We start from the raw sequence: 16,822 nt of genomic DNA on the forward strand, positions 1-16,822 counted from the left end.
CTTCCGGGTTCTCAGGGAACGTGCGCACAAGCGTGCGTGCGCGCGAACGCCGCAAGCGGCGAGCTCGTGAGCGCGCTGCCGCCTGGACCGCGCCTGGGCCTTAGAGAGGACACCAGTAAGGGCCAAGGAAGGAGGGAAGTGGCCCGTCTTCAGCTCCTGAGCAACTTCGGCGCTTCGGCTCCCGTACTGCTGACTATTCGGATCTTTAGGGCAGAACACGAGACGGTCAACTCGCTGCTCCGCGGACCTGACTGCGTTCTGAGGTGAGCTGAGAGGCCCCTCCCTGTGAGACTGCGTCAGTGCTGGTGACGTCACGCTGACTTGACGTCCGTAGTTCTTGGTCTTAACATCTGGCCTGGGCTCGCCTGGGGCCTGAGGGCGGGGCGCGAAGATGAGGCTAGTGGCTCGAAGTGTGCTCTCTCACAAGGAGTCAGTTCTCATGCCTTTTAAACCAACGCAAGTACGTGGCTTATAGTACCTGATACCGGTAAAGGTTTGTATCTTATCCCCCTGTTTCATTTTCACCCAGTCGCACACTTTGCAGTAATTCGCACCTGTATCCTGCACAAGGCATCTCAGGTTCGCGCGAAGGGAACAGCTTCCGAGCAGAGCTCTGCAGCTTGCCCATGCTACCCAATCTACGTTAGGCTTCCTTCAAAAGGTCTTCCAGGAAGGATACATTTTTTTTTTAATTTTTTTTTAACGTTTATTCATTTTTGAGACAGAGAGAGACAGAGCATGAATGGGGGAAGGTCAGAGAGAGAGGGAGACACAGAATCTGAAACAGGCTCCAGGCTCTGAGCTGTCAGCACAGAGCCCGACGCGGGGCTCGAACTCACGGACCCCGAGATCATGACCTGAGCCGAAGTCGGACGCCCAACCGACTGAGCCACCCAGGCGCCCCCAGGAAGGATAAATTAATGAAACTTCTGTTGAAGGTTCTGAATTGCAAGCCCTGTGTCATTCAGATTAATTACAAATTCCCTGACATTTAAGAAACACCGTAAACCCAGGGTGCCTGGGTGGCTTAGTCGGCTGGACATCCCATGTCAGCTCAGGTCATGATCACCCGGGTTGTGGGCTGGAGCCCCGCCTCAGGTTCTGTGCTGACAGCTCAGAGCCTGGAGCCTGCTTCAGATTCTCTGTCTCCCTGTCTCTCTACCCTCACCCTCTCTCTCTCTGCCCTTACCCTGCTCTCGCGCTCTCCCTCTCTCTCTGTCTCAAAAATAAATAAACATTAAAAAAAAAAAAAGAAACACCGTAAACCCAGCTTATAGGTATGTCCACTAGTCTGAAATTATGCCCACTACTTGCTCAGTTAGTTTTTTCCTTTCTTCCTTGTGCATGATTATTTTACACTAGTCACACTGTTGAATCACGTGTATTCATATGCCTCTTTGACCTAAGTGGTGAACTCCCCGAGTCAGAATCTAACGTTCACTCACCTTTATAATTGTTTCATAATGGATAGTACAGTGATATTTGTTGAAATGAGGGAATTGTCTGTTTTCATTTTTTTTTTTTGTCAAACTAGATCTATTTTGCTATCACCACCTTTTCATGCAAATCCAACAGTTTAGTTTTAATGAATATATAGTGCGCCTGTTCCCTGCTCTCAAGAATATAGTTGGATACAATCAGCCATGTTAACTGCAATACAAGGCAGAATTTTATGTGTTATAAAGGTGAAAAAGGAGGCAGCAGTCATATCTTTTGGGAAGAATCAGGGAGGCTTCCAGGAGGAGAATGTGATGGTTCTCGATGAATGAGTAGAAGTTAGTAATCAAAAAAAGTGTAGTACTAACACCAAAACCAACAGACAGTGCAAGAGGGTCATGAAGCTCACAAACATACCCAAGTAATATAAGAATATCTAAGATAATAAAGGTGGCATCATAAATCAGTAGGGGAAAGGAAAACTTACTCAACTGATAGTGAAGGAGACATGATTGTGACGGGAAAAAAAAAAAAAGCACAAAACAAAAACTCCTGTGTCCTGCAACAGAAAATGACAGGGGCACCTGGGTGGCTCAGTCGGTTAAGCGTCCCACTTCAGCTGAGGTCATGATCTCATGGTTTGTGGGTTCAAGCCCCGCATTGGGCTCTTTGCTGTCAGCGCTGAATCCCTTTGGATCCTCGGTCTTCCTCACTCTCTGCCCCTCCCCCACTCATGCACACACTCTTTCAAAAATAAATAAAACATCAAAAAAATAACTACAGGGGTACCTGAGTGGCTCAGTCAGTTGAGCATCTGACTCTTGGTTTCCACCCAGGTCATGATCTCATGGTTTGTGTGTGGGCTCCGTGCTGGCAGTGTGGACCTGCTTGGTTTCCTCTCTGCCTCCTCTCTCTCGTGTGCTCTCTCTCTCAAAAATAAATAAATAAACTTAAAAAAATAATAACTACATGTGTAAAAAACAACACCATAAACAAACTAGAATACAAATGCAAGTGAAGTTAGGGATAGGAAAGAGCCTTTTAATTATAAAAGAATTGGAGGAAATTAGGAAGAGATTGACTTGACAATAAAAATGTTAAGAAAACACAATGCCAACATTGTAACATATGTCAGACAAAAATTTAATATGCTCAACATTTTAAGATGTAGTAATCATAGAAATGCAGATTGAACTATTCAATTTTCCCCTATCAGGTTTTTTGTTGTTGTTTTTTTTTTTAATTCTTAAGTGCTGATAATCATGCAGTGAGTTTGTGTTTCTACATTGCAGATGGGAATGTAACTTGGTATGACCTTCTGGAAAACATTTGGCAGTATACATTAAGATTAAATGAGAATATATGTACAGTGTCTAGGACAGTGTCTGTGATAAGCTCATGCTTAATAGGTGTGAGTAATATCTATCATTATTTTTACTGTTGTTATCAATAGCATCATCATACCTTTTCATCAGCAAAGCACCTAGTATAATACCTTGAACTTAATGGATACTTGCTGAACATTTGATTGGCTAATTCTCTTTGTCTCATAAGAATTTTATAGGAAAAGATAGTCAATGACATGTCAACCTGTTAAAACATTATAAAGCAAGAAGTTACCTTGAATGATCGTATGGTTCAGCCTATAAACAGGATACTTTGTACAGTAGTGATAAATGTTTGTTATTGATGGTACGTTAGCTATCTTTTGCTGCATATCAAATAACCCCAAAACTACACCTTCAGGGCACTGGGCTGGCTAAGTTGGTAGATCATATGACTTTTGATGTTGGGGTGGTGAGTTCAAGCCCCACGTTGGGGTAGAGTTTACTTTTTTAAAAAAGTATTTGGAGAGCCTGGCTGGCTCAGTCAGTAGAGCATGCAACTCTCCATCTCAAGGTTGTGAGTGTAAGCCCCTGTTGGGCATAGAGATTACTTTAAGAGGAAAAAAAAACCAGGGGTGCCTGGGTTGGGCACGTGGCTCATGATTTGGGCTCAGGTTGTGGTCTCATTGTTCATGGGTTCAAGCCCTGCACCAGACTCCACATGGAGCTTGCTTGGGATTCTCTTTCTCCCTCTCTCTCTGCCCCTCCCTCAGCCTGTCTCTCTCTCTCAAAATAAATAAACTTAAAAATAATAAAACAAACCCAAAATGTTGTGGCTTAAAACAGTAAAAGTCCTGTATTATCTCTCCCAATTTCTGAGTCAGGAACTCAGGAAGGGTTCAGCTGGGCATTTCTGTTTCAGTCTCAGACTCAGAAGGTTGAAGTCAGATCTTGCTGGCTAGGGCTGTGGTCATCTGAAGATTTATTTGCAGCTGGAGAATCCACTTCCAAGGTGATTCTCTCACATGTCTGAGAAGTTGGCTTTGTCTGTTGGCCACGGGGACTTTTCCACAGGATAGCTTGAGTGTTCTCACAGCGTGGCAACTGGCTTATTCCGGACGAAATGATGATCTGAAAGACCAAAGCAGAAGCTGCGGTGCCTTTTATGACATAGCCTTGACCATGTTCAGGGCCACCCTTGATTGAATTTGGGCGGGAGAGTAATGAAGTGCATGAATGCTAGGAAAGAAGGATCAGTAGAGGCTACCCCAGAGGCTGGCTCCCACAGGTGAGGATGACATTTTCAGCTGGAGAATTGTCTATCTTCTTAAAAATGTCTCAGGATGGAAGCCGTTAAAAGTGCTTCTTTGTAGTATTGCTCAAGAAGTTGTTTCTTAATTTCAGCCATGATCTCTCCTATTAAGTCTAGAAAAACAGTTGTGTTTCAAGCTCTTTACAGCTTGAAAATTTCCCTACTGACAGTACCAGTGACAAAACCATTTTAGTGACAACAACCCTTTTGGGGGGCAAAAGACCATTAAGAACAGGCAAGGTGATGACTCATTCATTTAGTCAAGCATCCATTTTTGTCATTGATTTGATACAGTGGACTGTGTTTTATGTGTGGCCAATAGACACATAAAGTAACATACACCAGGGCACCTGGGTGGCTCAGTCAGTTAAGCATCTGATTCTTGGTTTCAGCTCAGGTCATGATCTCAGGTTTGTGAGATTGAACCCTGAATCAGGCTCTGTGCTAACAGCATGGAGCCTGTTTGGGATTCTCTCTCTCTCTCTCTCTCTCTCTCTCTCTCTCTGTCTCTCTCTCTGCCCCTCCCTCTCTCATGCTCGCATTCTCTTTTTCTTTCAAAATAAATAAATAAAATACATTAAAAAAATAAAGTAACATATACCAAAAATAATTTTACAACTTAATGATTATGCCAGTTAATTATCACTCAAGTTTTAAATCATTTGGACTCACTTCACTTTTGCTGTTGTATTTTATTGACATAATATTGACATAATAATAAAACTCATTGATTTAGCACTTACTGTGTGCCAGGTGCTTTACATATCACTAATATTCCAACAAACCTTCAAAGGTGTAGTTATCACCATTTTATTGTGGAGTAATTAAGTAATGTGTCCAAAGTACACAGCCAGTAAGTGGCAAGGCTGAAATGCAAGCCAAAATCTGTGTCTCTTTCCTTTCTCAAGCATGGCTGCTGTTAGGGAGTTATCCCCATACGCATAGGCCTCCCACCTGAGATGTAAGAGACTTCCACATTGTTATTCAGGCATTCTCAAATTGTTTCTGTAGGTGTCTCCCGTACTATATTGACAATATGGTTGAAAGATATGATTTCAGGGACATCTCGTGGCTCAGTCGGTTAAGCGTCTGACTCTTGATTTCTGCTCAGGTTATGATCTTGTGATTCATGTGTTCAAGCCCTGCCTTGAGGTCTGGGTTGATAGCATGGAGTCTGTTTGGGATTCTTTGTCTCCCTTTTTCTCTGCCCCTCCCCTGCTCACGCTCATGTGTGCGTGCGCATGCACTTTCTCTTTCTCTCTCTCTCTCTCTCTGTCTCTCTCAAAAATAAGTAAACATTTTTTTTTAAAGGAAAAAAAGATATGATTTAAGTGAGAAGTCTTTTTTGGCTTACCAAGAGGAACCAGATATTTCATATAGAACAACCTCTCATTTTCTTTTCAGATTATTTACTAAAAAATTTCAGACAATTAGCGATACATTATATAGCTCTTTAGCATCTAACTTTCAACTAAATTACCTTCTCTGTTGTATGTAAAAAAAAAAGTCTGACCAGGGGCGCCTGGCTGGCTCAGTCAGTAGAGCATGTGACTGACTCTTGATCTTGGGGTCATGAGTTCAGGCCCCATGCTGGATGTAGAGTATACTTAAAAAAACAAAAGAAAAGGAAAAAAACCACTTTTTTTTTTTTACACTTAATTAACTCTTCCCATTTTGTTTTTCTACACTTCTAAATATAATGTGATTTTGAAATCAAGATTAGGAGATTATACAGGGTGATGAATTAAGGGAACTCATCCAAGCTTCAAGAGAGAAAGAATGGTTTAGATCTGTTCTCTAAATAACCATTGATTAGTATTGGTATAGAACTGCATTGTCCAATATTTGGTAGTCACTAGCAATATGTGGCTATTTACATTTAAATGAATTGAAACTAAATAAAATTTGAAATTTGGTTCTTCATTTGCACTAGCCACATTTCAAATGCTCAGTAGCCAACCATGGCTAGTGGCTGTTGGATGACACTGATACCAAAATTTGTATTATTACAAAAAAGTTCTATGGGACAATGCTAGGAAGAAGCGATATCAGAAGAAGGAATTTCACGGATAAAACAAAATAAGCCAAAATGAACAGCAAAGTCTATTATTATTTTAATCCTACTTCATACTTTTTTTCTTGACAATATTCGCATTTATGCTTTCTCTTCATAGTGTTTTATATGTATATACTTCTTTTTAAAAAAAAAATTTTTTTAACCTTTATTTATTTTTGAGACAGAGAGAGACAGAGCATGAACGGGGGAGGGTCAGAGAGAGAGGGAGACACAGAATCTGAAACAGGCTCCAGGCTCTGAGCTGTCAGCACAGAGCTCGACGCGGGGCTCGAACTCACGGACAGTGAGATCATGACCTGAGCCGAAGTCGGACGCTTAACCGACTGAACCACCCAGGCGCCCCTATATGTATATACTTCTAAATAAGAAATAAGTACAACTAAACTTATGGAATACTTAATAAATTCCAGGAATTGTGCAAAGTGCTTTACATGAATTAAGTCATTTTTAATTCTTACGGCAATACTCTGTTGTGGAAAATTTGGAAACTATTTAAAAAAGAGAGAAAGCCGAGCTCAATCCCCAAACCCGGAGATAATCAGGGTTCACATTTCTAGTGGATGCTGTGTGGTATGCTGCCCAGATCCCAAGCTGTAGCTGCCAGGGGTGTCGGCTGCTAATGACTCACGGTGGCTTCTCTCCAAAATTGCCTTCTGTGAAGGAAACCGCCTCATCCTGGGTTACAGTCTGTCCCTAGGGGTGACTCAGATCCAAGGACTGGTCAGTTGTGAGAAACAAGGCAGAGTCCCTCAATTGTAACAATCTGGGACATTCAGCTTTAGAATTCCCCATGGGACCCGCCAGTTAAAGCCTCTGTGGCAAGTGCCCTGCGGTTCACCTCCCTCTGCCCGTCCTGCCTCCCTCAGAGGTGCTGTTCCTGAAAGCACTCTGGAGTAAAATCAAGCACCTGCATGCACCTCCCTGCCTCAGTCTGTTTCCTAGAAAACCCAACCTAAGTCAGCATTTTCAGAACATGAGTTCCGGGTTTTTTGTATATAACTGTTCAAGTTTTTTAAATCTGTCTAAACTTTTTTCACCCCAACAAATTTGATGATTTCTTATCGAGTGTTTTGTATGTTTGTTTATTAGTTGATAACATTTCTAGGAATAATTTTGCATGTACCTAAGTATGTTTCTGTACCACAGTTTTTAACAGTCTCCTGGGATTCATCTGGCACATCATACTCCGTTAATCTTGTATTCTCAGATGTTTTGGTATTTCCTGGTTTTCACTGTGGCAGACCCTAGAACTCAACAGACCAACACCCATTCCCAGTTTTCCTCTTACTTGCCTGCCTATAGGATAGGAAAACCAAATATTCCCAAATGTTCTGTTTTCTTCACCTTACCGAAGATTACTGAGGTTGAGGGAGAAATTCCAGGAAAGGGAGGCATACGTGTATTGCCTTCCAAATAAAATGAGACAGTCAAAACTGGTATTTGTTGTCTATTCTTTCTGCTTTGTGAGCCGGGGAAAGTCTAGAGCTGTAGTAGCCATCTTTCATCCCTGAAGGGAAAGTCAAGAAAATTCAAGGCTTTTGACTTTGAGAAAATTCAGCATTTAAACCAATGCCAGCAATGACCTATCTCTGGATTTCCTGTTATGATGAGAAAGAGAACTTTTTTTTAAGCTACTTGTGTTTGGATTTTCTGTAATTTACAGCTAAAATCATTTATAAATGTCACTGATCCTGGAGTGCATGGGTGGCTCAGTCAGTTGAGCATCTGACTCTTGATTTCAGCTCAGGTCATGATCTCAGCCAGGGTCATGAGATCGAGCCCCGCATGGGTCTCTGTGTTCAGTGTGGATGGAGCCTGCTTAAGATTCTCTCTCTCTCTCTCGCTCTCTGTCTCTCTCTGTCTCTGTCTCTTTCTCTTTCCCTTTCTCCCTCTGCCCCTCTCCTCTGCTCATATGCTCTCTCTCCAAAATTAAAAAAAAAGTCAACTGTTCTTGACATTTGTGATTAGAGGTAACGCAGTGATGAACATTGTATGTAAAAACCTGAATAGCAACAACTTAACATAAAAATCAGGGAGGAAGAGAATTAGGATACTGCGTTTACAACATTTCTTCTTCTTGACCCTATGCAGCTCTGTGCTTAACCTTCCCACTTTCTTTTTCTTGTGGAGACCAGAGAAATAGCACACATAAGTCTTCTCAAATTTTTCCAAAAAACAATAGTAGTTGGAAGGGGAAATAGGCCTTTTATACATGAGAAACTTATCTCTCCAAAGAGGATATTTTGGCAAATGCACCATGCCATGGTGTCATATCCACTAATACAGAATCGGCAGGGCTTTTTGGAGCATGTACTGTGTGAACTGGGATGCATTTTAGATTGTCAAGAAGTAACTCTCCATATATTTGACTGGAAATCATTAGTATGTCCAGAGTTAGGGTATTTTATTCTCTCAGAATGAACATGGAGAATCAAAGAAGCTGAACTGAACTACCATTTGAAGTAAAAAGAGCAGTGTTAAATTGCAAACTAGATAACGAAATCGTATTTGAGTTTGATCCCAGCTTTCTAGTGACAGGTACTTGACAACGTGAAACCCGAATCTGGTAAGTCTACCTCCGTGACTGCTTCTTACTCACCCGGTCTTGAGACTGTTTCTAATTCTGCAGCCCCAGAAACCCTCAGGTTGTCTGGTTCTGGTTCAAAGTGAAGGCATGGGGATGCTTTTTGATAGCATAGTGAGAGTGTCTTAAGTTAGAGACGTTCTGGCTCATTCCTCCTAGTGTCTTTAGGATGGGAGATGGCTCCAGATCTGGCCAGACTGCTTGCCAGTTTGCTCCAGACTACACTGCCATTCACGGGCACAGACTAAAACTGAACTGGCATGAGTGATAAAGTGAAAAAGCAGCCTAAAGAAATCGCATATCTGATAGGAGCTTAATACCTAGATTATATAAAGAACTCCTATAGCACAGCAACAAAAAACATATATCCCAATTTTATTTTTTCCTTTTATTTTTATTTATTTTTAATTTTAGGTAGGACCCATGCCCAGTGTGGGGCTTGAACTCATGACTCTGAGATCAAGAGTTGCATGCTTTACTGACTGAGCCAGCCAGGCACCCCCATATATCCCAACTTTAAAATGGGCAAAGAAGATATACAAATGATCAACAAGTATATGACACAATGCTTGACATCACATCATTAATCATTAGGGAAGTGCAAATCAGAACCACTATGAAATGTCACCTCATACTCATTAGGATAGCTATAATCAAAACACCAGAAAATAGTAAGTGTCAACAAGGATGGGGAGAAATTGGACCCCTTTTGCACTATTGGTAGGAATGTAAAGTAGTACAGCTGCTATGGAAAACGGTGTGGGGGTTCCTCAAAAAAGTTAAAAATTAGAGGGGCGCCTAGGTGGCTCAGTCGGTTAAGCGTCCAACTTCAGCGCAGGTCATGGTCTCATGGTTCATGAGTTCAAGCCCTGCATCGGGCTCTGTGCTGACAGCTCAGAGCCTGGAGCCTGCTACAGATTCTATGTCTCCCTCTCTCTCTACCCCTCCCCTGCTCTCTCTCTCACTCTCTCTCTCTCTCCCCCTCAAAAAATAAATAAACATTAAAAAATATTTTTTTAAGTTAAAAATTAGAATTACCATATGATCCAGCAATCCCACTTCTGGGTGTATATCCAAAAGAATTGAAAGCAAGATCTTGAAGAGATATTTACATACCTATGTTTATAACAGCATTATTCACAATAGCCAAGAAGTGGGAGCAACCCAAATGTCATAAACAGAGGAATGGATAAACAAAATGTGGCACAGACATACAACGGAATATTATTCAGCCTTACAATGGAAATAAGGAAATCCTGTCGTATGCTACAGCATGGATTTTGAGGACATTATGTTAGGCGAAATGAGCTAGTCACAAAAAATTAAATACTGTATGATTCCATTTATATGAGGTATCAAGAGTAGTTAAATTTATAGAGATAGAGAGTAGAATGGTGGTTGCCAGAGACAAGAGGGGAGAGGGAGAGGGAATGAGGAATTACTATTTAAGAAGTGTAGGGTTTCAGTTTTGCCAAAATGAAAATGTTCTGGAGATCGCTGCAGTGTGAATATACTTAGCCCTGGAGAAGGGAAAGGGAGGAAGGCGAGGTGAAGATCGTAAGTGCCCACAAAGCTTAAAATATTTACTGTCTGGGCCCTTTACAGAAGTTTACTAACCCCACATACCGTATTATTCATGGCCCATTTCACAGTTTTTGTATTTTCTTGGTGTATTAGGTGCAAGAAGTAGGAACCACTCACACCATTTTGAGCAAAAAGGGATTTAATACAGGGAGTCAGGAGTTTAGCAAATCATTGGCAAGGGTGGTTGGGTCACCGGGGGTCTCCAGGAGTGATTCCTAGCACAAGACTGCTATTCTGGGAGAGCCGATACCTCTGCAACCATCAGAGAGGTGGCAGTCAGTGGACTCCGTGGGTACTGTAGAGTTCAAAGACCTGTCACTGTAGCTGTGATCTGAGGATCAGGAAGCACTGCTTCCCCTGTGACGACCTCTCAACGCCCACAGACTTGGCACCTGGACACTGAACTAATGCTGAGGAAAGCCCAGTGGGTGCACAGGTGAAACAAACAGGTGTTCTGTTGCAGCAGCAACAAAGCGAATGACTCCAGCCCCAGATCCACCTTCCAAGTGCTTCTGACTGGCAAAAGCAGAACCCTAACTGCACGGAGATGAGGGGAAACGTGGTTTTTCCTTCTTTAGCCCCTGCAGGATCAGAAAGCACACTAGGGGTTTGGAGTGGATGCTGAGAGCCACCCGAGGGCACCCGCCACAGCTGGTCTGTGGCTTCAGGCTCTTTCCAACCCTTCTCACTTTGGCCAACTCCTTATCCTTTTATCTGAGAAACCTCCTCTGATGCTCCCTTCCCGACCTCCTCCCTTCCTAGATAGGATGCCCTTCCGTGAGCTCCCATAGCTCTAAGCTCTGGCTCAGCCATGTACGTACCACTCCGTATGATAACAGCCTGGTTCCTTCCTCCACTAGATTGCAGTCTCCTTGAAAGCACAAACTCAGTCTTACTCATTAACATGTAGGTAATTGGTGTATATTTGTTGAGAATAATAGTTACCATAATATAACATCAGAAATAGCGTCTCTTCTCCTGTTTTTGTTGTTCCGTACTCTTGTGTGCTGGTATCTGTACACAGTGCATGCTCAGTAAATATTAACTTCCTGGTTGGAGCAAAGAGAAACTCCACCAATGCTCTATATGTGTGTATTCCAATTTGACTCTGTCTTCTTACATAGGTTAGTAATACTGTGGAACAGCTAATGTTTGAACAGTTTCAACGTATGTGTACATGTACATATGCTCAAGTGAGTATATATATAATCCCCACAACTATTCTATTAGGTAGACGCTAATAGCGTCTACTATTTTTATTCCCATTTTATAGATGAAGAAACTGGGGCTTAGGTAAATATGTTATCTACAGTCACACCTAGTGACAGAGCTGAGACTCACATCAGGGTCTAATATCAAAATCTGTACTTTTAGCCACGATGACGATGATGTTGATTGTGATGACAGCTGTGGTTCCAGACATTGTGCTCGGCATTTTACATGTGTTTTCTTAAGCAATATATTTCCTTGCAAAGAATTGATGCTTAATGGTTGTTACATGTGGTAAGGTAGATAAACCTCTTGATTATCTGTGGACTCTGCTGCTAATTCACTATGTGACTTCAGGCAAACTACTAACCCTTCTGAGCTCTCGTTTCCTTCTCTGCAAATCAGTGAATGATTTTTAAAATATTTCTAGTTCTAAAATTCCAGAACTCTGTGAAGCAATTCTACTTTGTTTTTCATTCCATAATTTTTACTTCTTAGCCTCTGAATTCTAAGTAGGATTCCTATAGGATCTCGATTTTATTTCAGTGTTTGCTCATATCTACATGGTACCTTGTCTGGTGCTCAGCACAGTTTGTAACAGCCTCATAGAGGTATAGATGGAGATTTCTGTAAATCTCCATCTATATAAATCAATTTGTATAAATTGAGATCCATCCAAGGGGAAATACCCATCTTCACAAGAAGCCATACTTATTGTTATATGTTACCTTCCTTTGGAGATGACATTCAAATATAACTTAGGGCTACCTTAGAGATAATCATCCCTCTGCACCCTTGGAAGCTTTTCTGTAGTCTGAGATAAGATTCTTATCCTTAAGGCAAAGTTGTGGTCACTGCCTAAGCATCTACATTTGTGACTGAATAAAGAAAGGTTTCTTTTATGAAAATTGTGCTGGGTACTCGTAAAAGGGTTCTTGGTCTGTGGATAATGCCAGATACAGTAGGGAGTTTTCTACAGGGAACCTGTTTTTATTCTTCTCCCTATCTCTTACAGTACAGTCAGAAACTCACAAATCATTCAGTAGCTTTTCTGAATCTTTGAGAAATTATTTATTAGAAAATGAGTTAAAAAAGAACTAGAATTCTCCCCCAATAAATAAACCAATAAATGGCTTATGTGCAATTCAAAATGATTCTGAAACCTTGACTTTACATTTGTATTTCAGACAGCCTCAAGAAAAATAGTACCTTAAATACAGATCGAATGAGAGAGTTAAGCCAAAATGCATGTGACCAGGGAAAGAAAATAAATAACTTTTAAGATAGCTACTCTTAGCTGCTATTTGCATACTAGGGGAATGGCAACATTCGCCTCTGGGGGAAAAGGAGCCTTTGAGAAGGAAAAAAAAAAGTTGGCATTTTGGGGTAGTCGGTATGGGGGGGAGGTTTGACAACAAAAATTATGTTGCCTTGAATAATAGAACGTCCGAGATTGGACTTGAAGAACTTAAAAAAGAGATGAGAAGGAAGTCTGAGCAAAATGGCAGCACCCTGAGAAGAAAATACAGTGAGAAATTCCCCATGTTGAAAATGGCCAAAGAACTTTTAGGTACTTATATTTCTTTCCTTGTGCTGTATTATACTTCCTCCTTTCTTGTTTCCGGACTTCCATTAACAGTCTGTTATAAGCAACCACTTATAGGTGGTTGGCTCGGTTGGCTAAGCATCTGACTTCAGCTCAGGTCATGATCTCACAGTTTGTGAGTTTCAGCCCCACTTTCAGGGAGCACGAGCACCGCTTTGGGTGAACCCCGCTTCTCTCTCCTCTCTCTCTCTCTCTGTCCCTTGTGGGATTCTCTGTCTCTGCCCCTTGTTCACTTGCCCCCCCCTCAAAAAAATAATAATAAATGACCACTTATATGTAATGGTGCTTGGGGAATAAATGAAGAGGGGACAGTGGTCACAGCTAGGATGAAGCGGGGCACAGGGAAGATAGAAACCACAAGACAGACAAAAGCAAGAAGTTAGAATAAGACATGATCCAGAATTGTTTCTTAACTTTGGGGAATATACCTGTATATTAACAGATTGGATGAATTTCTTAGAAGCCTGGGGCGCTTGAGGTCACTCCGAAGAACACATGAAGGGTTAAAGTCTGATCTAACGCAGCAGGAAAACTCCCAGACTCTGCAGGGTCAGCACAGTGGGTTCACATACTCTTGGTTCACTTTTCTTCCAGGACTATGTAGAGAATCCATAGAGAAAATTGGAGACCAACATTAAGAACCGTTCATTTGACTGGAGAAAGTACATATTTAAAAACAACAGCAACAACCAGAACTCTCTAACCAGTTCATATGTGGGTCTGTGCATTTCTTAGTAACTGTCACCATGGTAGCAAGGCAGTTTGACAAGGGCGCCTTCTTAGCATAGTACATACAAAGGGGAGAGATCACAGCTAATCATGTACTGTCTTGTACCTTCTTTATTTAGTTGTGCTCATCCCGTATTCCTGACTATTAGCCTCTGACACTTCTCTCCCTAATGGCATCAAGCACAATGCTAGGAATATATTAGGCACTCAAACATGTACACTGATTGACTGAATTAAATAAATGGTGTTTCTACTATGCCTTCCTTTCCAGTCTATAGGGAATGTCACCCGGCAGAAATCTGATCTTAAAAATGGCTCCTACGTTTGTCTGGGGGATCAAAAGTAGGCCATTTTCTTGATTGGGCTGGCCCAGTGTGGATTTCAGGTTGAGGGGGTGAAGGGACGGTGATTAGGTTCTCGGAGATACTGTATTACTGAAAGACTAACACGTGAGTGGTAAGTAGAAAAGTGAGGCTATTCGAGGCCCGGAAACTGTGTAAGGACTTGCGCGCAGCACTTTTTCCTGGGTGCAAACACAACTCTGGCAGTTTCTGTGGTGTTTGATATTAGGCCTGAGTTAAAGCCCTGAGGACAGGGCATTCCACCAATTCTGGCTTCAAACTGAGAAAGCTTTTTAAGCCCCTAGCCCCGCCTTATACCCAATTCACACTCAGCCTGGGAAGTCTCCTTGTTATAGTCCCTTGAATTAATGATAATCTTTTACTAGGGCCTTTTCCCTAATACATTTTCACATTTCATTTTAATTGTCATCTATGTAATTGCTCTACATTTTCTGTTTTTTAACATTTTGTTATTTCACATTTTCTTTTAAAAGTGTTTAAACGTGGACACACCTCCTTATTTTAATAACCAGCATGCCCAGGTTTGGTACTTTAAAATCTGAGTTCCTGGGCACCTGGGTGACTTGGTTGGTTAAGCGTCCGATTTCGGCTCAGGTCATGATCTCACAATTCGTGGGTTCAAGCTCCGTGTCAGGCTTTGTGCTGACAGCTCAGAGCCTGGAGCCTGCTTTGGTTTCTGTGTCTCCCTCTCTCTCTGCCCCTCCCCCACACGTGCTCTGTGTCTGTCTCTCAAAAATAAATAAACGTTAAAAAAATTAAAAATAAAAAAATAATAAAATCTGAGTTCCTGCATTTTCAACAGATCTTCAAACTGTGCCACCTTCGCCATATGGATAGATATTCTAATCATGTTCAAGACTGAAATCAGCTGCAAGAATTTGTCTTTGGAATTCTTTCTTTTTAAAGCAGTTTTTTTTTTTTTAATGTTTTTATTTATTTATTTATTTTGAGAGAGAGTGCGAGCAGGGGAAGGGCACAGAGAGAGGAAGAGAGAGAACCCCAAGCGCTGTCAGCACAGAGCCCGATGCAGTGCTCAAAATCATGAAATGTAAGATCATGACCTGAGTCGAAATCAAGAGTCAGATACTTAACCAACTGAGCCACCCAGGTGACCCTGTCTTTGGAATTCTTTAGCAGTAGCTGTTGATAAAGCCCAAATGTGACCAGTTTGGTGGGTCAGCCACTGAGACATGATCATTATAATGCTATCACCCTCCCTGGGACCAACTATGCAGGACCAGCCTGTTGTGGAAAGGGCTGTATCAGTCACTATTCCCAGAGAGGAACAGGTTAAATCCTTCCAAACCTGCTGAGGAATTTGCCCTAGTTCTTCGAAACTAGCGTGTAACTTGAAAGTATAATTGGTTGCAAATGTGTTTCTTTCTTCCTCAAAATTACTTTTGAACCCTGTGAGACAGAGAGAAAGGCATTTCTCTTTGCATAGATTCAGACCGCCACTGTTGATAAACTGATCTAATTCTGTATGAAATTTGGGGAGCATACAAGTAATGTGACTTCATTTTATCAAAGGAATGTTTAGACCTCTAGTTGTGAAAGTCAATGAATACACAATTGATGTGGTTATAGCATTCAGGTCTCCTCTGTTGATTTTTTTACCTCTGAGTTTAGCACAAGTGCTCAGTGAATGTTTGTTGAATGAGTGAGTGAATGAAAAGCTCGTCACAGTGTGACTCCTGCCTACTTTTTAAAAAATACTTATGGGGCGCCTGAGTGGCTCAGTTGGTTGAGCGTCTGACTTCAGCTCAGGTCATGATCTCGCGGCCCGTGAGTTCGAGCCCCGCGTCGGGCTCTGTGCTGACAGCTCGGAGCCTGTTTCAGATTCTGTGTCTCCCTCTCTCTCTGACCCTCCCCCATTCATACTCTGTCTCTCTCTCTGTCTCAAAAATAAATAAACGTTAAAAAAAATTTTTAAAAAAATACTTATTTATTTTGAGAGAGAGAGATAGACAGCACTCATACGTGCAAACTGGAGAGGGGCAGAAAGAGAGGGGGAGAGAGAATCCCAAGCAGGTTCCACACTGCGAGCACAGAGCCCATTGTGGGGCTCAAACCCATGAACCGCAAGATCGTGATTTGAGCTGAAATCAAGAGTCAGACACTTAATTGACTAAGCCACCCAGGTGCTCCCTACCTCCTTTTCCAACTGTATTTCCTACTGTCTTTCTTCCAAAAAAAAAAAAAAATATACAGTAGTTTACACTCTGGCAAAACAGCTGTTCCGTTTCCCAAACACCTCTCCTGCTTTTCCACTTTGGTACTTCTGTTGCCATACCACTGCCTAGCATGCTCTTTTACATCCCAGACCATGAAAATGTGACTGTTTTCTCATCTCAAATGCCATGTCCTTCATGAAAATTTTACTGATTATTTCAATAACACATAAGCCTTTTCTCCTTATGGCTCACAAAACTTTACCTCGTGTTCATTTATTATCAACCATCTTAAGTTATAATTATTTTTGTGGTTGATTTATTCCCCTTTCTATAAAGTTAGCTTCTCAAAGAAAGGCACTGGGTCTTATTAAACGTTACAGTGATTAGCACACGCTTGATACTCAATAGCTACTAGTTGCTGAA

At 41.6% G+C, this 16,822-nt stretch overlaps 1 long non-coding RNA gene across 4 annotated transcripts in view; it reads left to right on the forward strand.

Moving 5' to 3' along the window:
- The first annotated feature begins 3 nt into the window (after window positions 1-3).
- Window positions 4-16,822, forward strand: part of LOC122224781 — a 119,778-nt gene continuing 102,959 nt past the window's right edge. For 2 of the 4 annotated variants that reach the window (XR_006204932.1, XR_006204931.1), the window contains exon 1: window positions 4-263. This is a non-coding gene — a long non-coding RNA (uncharacterized LOC122224781). The remainder of the gene's footprint in view (window positions 264-16,822) is intronic. The other 2 variants (XR_006204930.1, XR_006204929.1) reach the window with 2 other exon arrangements.

This window comes from Panthera leo, chromosome B4 (genome assembly GCF_018350215.1).
Source record: "Panthera leo isolate Ple1 chromosome B4, P.leo_Ple1_pat1.1, whole genome shotgun sequence".
In the NCBI taxonomy this organism is placed as follows: domain Eukaryota; kingdom Metazoa; phylum Chordata; class Mammalia; order Carnivora; family Felidae; genus Panthera; species Panthera leo.